Below are 6000 nucleotides of genomic sequence, written 5' to 3' on the forward strand. Positions count from 1 at the left end.
AAATTAAGCCTAGGCTTAGGTTAAGGTTAGGGCAAGGTTAGGGTTAAGGTTAGGGCCAGACCCAGGGTTAGGGTTAAGGTTAGGGCAAGGTTAGGGTTAGGTTAGGGTCAGAGCCAGACCCAGGGTTAGGTTAGGATTAGGGTTAGGCCTAGGGTTAGGCTCAGGGTCAGGTCAAGGCCAGGACTATGTCCAAGGTTAGGGATCAAGGTCAAAGCTATAGAAAAGCAAAGAGTACAGGAGAGAGGTAGAGTCAGGGAGAGACATCTGTCCGGATTGAACTCTCCCCCGCCGGACTGGGCTGAACACTCTACCTCCCCCTACTCCCCCACTCACATGGGGGAAGAGAGGAGAAAGAAGAAAGAGAGAAGAAAATATAATAGTGTCTTTCGTCCATATATCAGGAACCGATAAGGTGCTATGAGGATTTTAATCTGATTAAAGACTGGGGGAGAAATTGGATATATGGATATATGCTGGAGTTTACCAAGGGCTCGTTCTTCCGAGGCTCTGGTGGGTTAGGTTTGTTGGAACTATCTCGATGACTCCCCCCGCCTCGTCCGTCGACTCAGCAGTTGAAATGGGGAGTCAAAGGCAATGCACTGGCCGACACACATTCATCAGCAGCCCATGACTCCTGTATCCACTAACATTTATTTTGGTGTCTTTACTTTTTTCATCCTATCAGGTTTTTCTATGAGGTATGACTTAGAATCTTCCGGGTAAGGAACTTGGTTATATATGGTCCAAAATTTTGGGTAGGTTTTGTTTATGTTTTATATCGAGGATTATATGGTTATGAATTTTTTTATATATATTTGATTTTATTCTTATATTTTATTTTTTACTTTGCTTTTTTTAGGACACATCATCAGTAGTGGACTTCAGGATCACCGGATGTTTCGGCCATTATCACCAGACATCCTCACCTGAGGGAGGCCCTGCTGGGGTTGATCAAATCCCGGGGTGAGTCCCAAAGTCAATTGATTTTAATTTTATATTATTTTTTATTTTATATTTTACTGTTTTAGGCTTCTATATTGTCCTGTTCTTAGAAAGGATCCTTTTTTAGAATTCTGGGTTAGGGGTTAGGGTTAAGGCTAGGGTAGGTATGGGGGTAAAACGAGGTTTGTCTCACTGGACAAAACGGGACAAACGTGAATAACTTTTGATAGGGAGGTCATAGAGACTTGGAACCAAGCTCCATCCCCACTAATTCAGGAACGGCCTTTCCAACAGTGCCACCCATGAGCATGTGCGAGCTTCCGGTCCTGAGATACGTCACTTCCAGTTTTTGAAATGGCCGTATCTCAGCAACGGAAGGTCGTAGAGACATGGGTCCAAGACTGGCGCGTTCAGTGTCTGTGTGTGTGTCAGTGTGTGTTTGTGTGTGTGTTTGTGTGTGAGTGTGTGAGTGTGTTTGTGTGCGTGAGTGTGAGTGTGTGTGTGTGTGTGTGTGTGTGTGTGTGAGTGAGTGTGTGTGTGTGAGTGTTTGTCAGTGTGTGTGTGTGCATGCGTGAGTGTGTGTTTGTGTGTGTGTGAGTGTGTGTGTGTGTGAGTGTGAGTGAATTTGTGTGAGTGTGTTTGTGTGTGTGTGTGTTTGTGTGTTTGTGTGTGTGTGTGTGTTTGTGTGCGTGTGTGTGAGTGTGTGTGTGCGTGAGTGTTTGTGTGTGAGTGAGTTTGTGTGAGTGAGTGTGTTTGTGTGTTTGTGTGTGCGTGTGTGTGAGTGTGTGTGTGCGTGAGTGTGTGTGTTTGTGTGTGAGTGTGTGTGAGTGTGTGTGTGCGTGAGTGTGTGTGTTTGTGTGTGTGAGTGTGTGTGCGTGAGTGTTTGTGTGTGAGTGTGTGAGTGTGTGTTTGTGTGTGTGTGTGTGTGAGTGTTTGTGTGTGTGTGAGTGTGTGTCAGTGTGTGTTTGTGAGTGAGTGTGTGTCTGTGTGTTTGTGTGTGTGAATCACATGATTTACACGTGTTTCCTGTGTATTTTCTTATTATACAGAAATATATAAAGTACCACAAAGCTTATAATGTGATACAGGAACAGATCAGTGCTGAATACTAGAAAGACTGAACACTAAAAACATTCACAGATCTAAAAGTGAAGGTTCACATCAGAAAGTATTAATGCATGTATCAAATACATGACTTACACACTCTGATCTATGTGCACGACATACAAAATATAGTCTACTAAGCTGACATGTTAACACTAGGGGTGCAACAGATCACAAAACTAACGGTTTGCATCGTATCGGATTTGAGTCACGGATCGGATCATTTTTTGGATCAGCAAAAAAAAAAAGGGGGAGACAATAAAACTTTTTCTATTTATTCTGTAACACTCTTACAGCACGAAACAGCAATGAACTTTTGCCCATGGTCTTAAATGAAAACATTCAAGACAAACAACATTTAAGATGTCCAATGCTTAAATAAAATAAAATAAAATATATGAAATATTCAACGCTCAGTTATTGCAATATGAAGCATGATACCTTCCTCTTTTAAATACGGTAGTGAATGAAACAGCCTCTGTCCACATCATCAAAACTTGATGATAACTTAGAAACATGAACACACGTCTCGTCCTGCAGCTTGTTGAACGAGCCACCAAATAAACATTCACCGCTAACGTCAGTTAGCAGCTAGATGCTAATTAGCTGCTCAGCTGCAGCACATCAAACAGCGTGTAAACACACCTACAGAGGTCACTTTGGACTCGTTAGATGCTGGTTGGATCGTTGCTCTTCAAAATTCCTGTTAGTGACACGCTGTCTGTCCATGACTTGTACTTACAGCAGTTTGTTTACTTTGTCTTAAATGAGACATTAAATTTTGCAATTAATCCACAGTTCATATGCCTGCTGAAGCGTGGGGGAGCAGCCAGACCTCCTGCACTCATTCACTAATCACACAAAATCAACAGGTGACTGAACAAACACTCCATTAAAAACGAGATCAATTCCACATGAATGAGTGAGTCCAGACAGCTCACTGTAACTTCAACAAGCAAACTACCCACAACACATTATATATATATCTCTGCTGCATTCTTGTTAAGGGGATAAATTCACACAACAGCCACACAGAAAGACATTTAACCATCAGAGATGAAATTAGCGACCAAAGAGACAGAGAGAGAGAAGCTGTATCTGACTCACGTTATCTGATGTCTTCTTCTTTCTATCATGGAGATGAAGTATTCATGTTATAACATCCATTTGTGACTGTTGGTCATCTTATTTGTTAGTTAACAGAACTCAATGGCTGCTGGTTAACCAGTCTGATATCATTAGCAACAATGACAAACAAGCTAACTCTCCTGGTTGTTTCTCCAGTTGCTTCTCTCTCCAGCCTCCCTGGCAGCAGCATGCTGCTGCTGCGCTGCACAGTCCAGATCATTTCTCCCGTTAGCTTAACAACAGTCCTTAGCAGTCCTTCCATAGATGTATAAAGAGTCCTTCAGGCTGCTACAACAAGCCAGCTGTTGCATTGGCTATCTGATGGCCTGATGGCGTGGGCCAGGTCGACACACTTCCAGGTTTCCACAGGCAGTCCGTTCAGCTGCAGGACTGAGTCTCCCTGACAGAGACCGGACTGATGGGCTGGACCACCTGCAACAGACAACCAATCACAGCAGGCCGGTCACATAACAGGAAATGGAAATATGTTGGTTAATATTCACATAAAGAGTTTCAGTTTTACAGAGAAAACACTGGTGACGAGCAACAATGATACGTGATACAATACAATAACGTACGATACGATACAATACGATACAATACGAAACAATAATATACAACACTATACAATAGGATATGATAAGATAACATGTCACCTTCAACTCAACCTCTCTAAGACAGAGTTTGAGCCTTACCATCCCAGCCAGTCCCTCCATACAACAAAACATCAGCATCCAGCTGGAATCAACCCAACTCATGCCCACAAAGTCTGCCTGTAACTTGGGTGTCATGATCGATGACCAACTAACCTTTAAGGTTCACGTGGCCTCAGTTGCTCAGTCGTGTTGGTTTGTCCTGTACAACATCAGGAAGATCAGACTCTACCTGTCTGAGCAGGCAGCACAACTCCTGCTACAGGTTCTTGCAATATCATGCATTGACTACTGCAACTCCTTACTGGCAGGCCTCCCCGCATGTACGTTCAAACCTCTGCAGATGATCCAGAATGCAGCGGCACATCTGGTCTTCAATCAGCCCAAAACAGCACGTCACCCTGCTGTTCATATCCCTCTACTGGCTCCCAGTTGCTGCCCGCATCAAATTCAAAACCCTGACACTCGCTTACAAAACAGCAACTAAAACAGCTCCTGCCTACCTGAACTCCCTCATTCAGGTCAACACTCCCTCCTGCTCACTACGCTCTGCCAATGAAAGGTGCCTGGTACCACAACAGGACCCTAAGTCACTAGCTAGACTCTTCTCCTCTGTAGTTCCCCGGTGGTGGAACAAGTTACCAAACTCTGTTTGATCTGCAGAGTCCCTCTCAGTCTTTAAGAGAAGACTAAAGACCCAGAAAACATGTCTGCACCTGACGAACTGAAGGTAGAGAAAAAACAAAAAGACAAAAATAAAATAAATAAATAAATAAAGCTGCTTCTATGTACTCTATGCGTTGCCTCTGTGTGCCGCCTGTTGGCATCTACGTCCTATCAGACTCAAACTTAAGCTTTACGTCACTTACTTGTGTTGTTGTCTCCTGACTGGATCCCTGTTGGTGTTGAATCAGTCTCAGATGTATGTCGCTTTGAATAAAAGTGTCTGCTAAGTGAAATTGTAAATTGTAATTGTAAACTCAGAATCAAACCTCTTCATGTCCTTCTGTTATAACTCTGAGACTCTGTCAGTTTGTTAGAGCAGCTGCTGACCTCAAATCTTTAATACACATAATGTTTAATCTCAGTTTAAACTTAAACAATCAGTATGAAGCTTTGGACATGAAAGATCAATGAATAATGATCTCTATCTCTCATGATGTGATTGGTCCATTGATGGAACATCATTCCTATTATATTGGAGATTATATGTTAATATTTCTGAGCGAGATGTATGGAAGCCTATGGGGGACATGATCATGTAAACTTGAAAATGAAAATGTAATTCCATAATAGCATTATAATACTGTATGTATGTGTTATTTGAGTAAAAATGAAAATGAAAATGCAATAATACAATTTGCATTGTTATGTTGACATACTGGATGGACGTATTAAAATCAAAAACTGTACTAAAATGAACATGGAAAAGTTGTTTGACATTTAATTTTTCAAAGTTGTACTTGCTGTACTGTGGACAATATTCAAATGTTATTCAAATTTGAAAATTAAAATGCAATATAAACAATGTAACCCGATTTTCCATTTATGCATCAATATTTACCTCACAATTAAAATTAAAATGCATTTTTCTTCAATTTGAAAATGAAAACAGCATTTGAACTTTCATCTTTAAAGACGTAACCTGCTGTACGGTGGACAGTATTCAAATGCAGTAAGTGAAACAGCGCCCCCTGTCTGTTGCATTTATATTTACATGTCAACACGCTGTTATGGGGTCAAAATAAAAATGAAAATGTAATCTGACGTCTCATCATGCAGGTCGTCAGTGAGGATGTCAGTCATTCTCTGCAGCGGGACTTCATGCACCTCGCTAAAGGGAAAACTAGCAGGTATTGTGATGATGTTTAAGGCAAAGTACTGTTTAAAAATGACATAATCTTCTTTGTCAGGTTCATCAATGATGATAAATGATCTGAAGTCTATAGTTTTTGGACGAGGCTGCTGTTGACAGATTAGTGGATTTTATATATTAACAGAGGACTTGCGATCATTTTGCAGCCAATTCATGTTGAAGTTGGAAAAGTTTAGAGTTTGACAAATTACACGGGAGGCTGTTAAGTTTAATAAAATAGTTGGGAGATTGCTAAGTATACTGTAGGCAGACCACTGTGTCTGTGCTTATTTATAGACACAGCCGACGTATAACTGA

At 41.4% G+C, this 6000-nt stretch overlaps 1 long non-coding RNA gene across 1 annotated transcript; it reads left to right on the plus strand.

The window, feature by feature from the left end:
• Window positions 1-5373: 5373 nt before the first annotated feature.
• On the plus strand, window positions 5374-5685 carry LOC121907433. Its single transcript, XR_006098870.1, has 2 exons — window positions 5374-5502; window positions 5610-5685. It is a non-coding gene; the product is annotated as an uncharacterized LOC121907433 (long non-coding RNA).
• The last annotated feature ends 315 nt before the right edge of the window (window positions 5686-6000 follow it).

The sequence above is a fragment of the Thunnus maccoyii genome, chromosome 11 (assembly GCF_910596095.1).
Source record: "Thunnus maccoyii chromosome 11, fThuMac1.1, whole genome shotgun sequence".
In the NCBI taxonomy this organism is placed as follows: Eukaryota; Metazoa; Chordata; class Actinopteri; order Scombriformes; family Scombridae; genus Thunnus; species Thunnus maccoyii.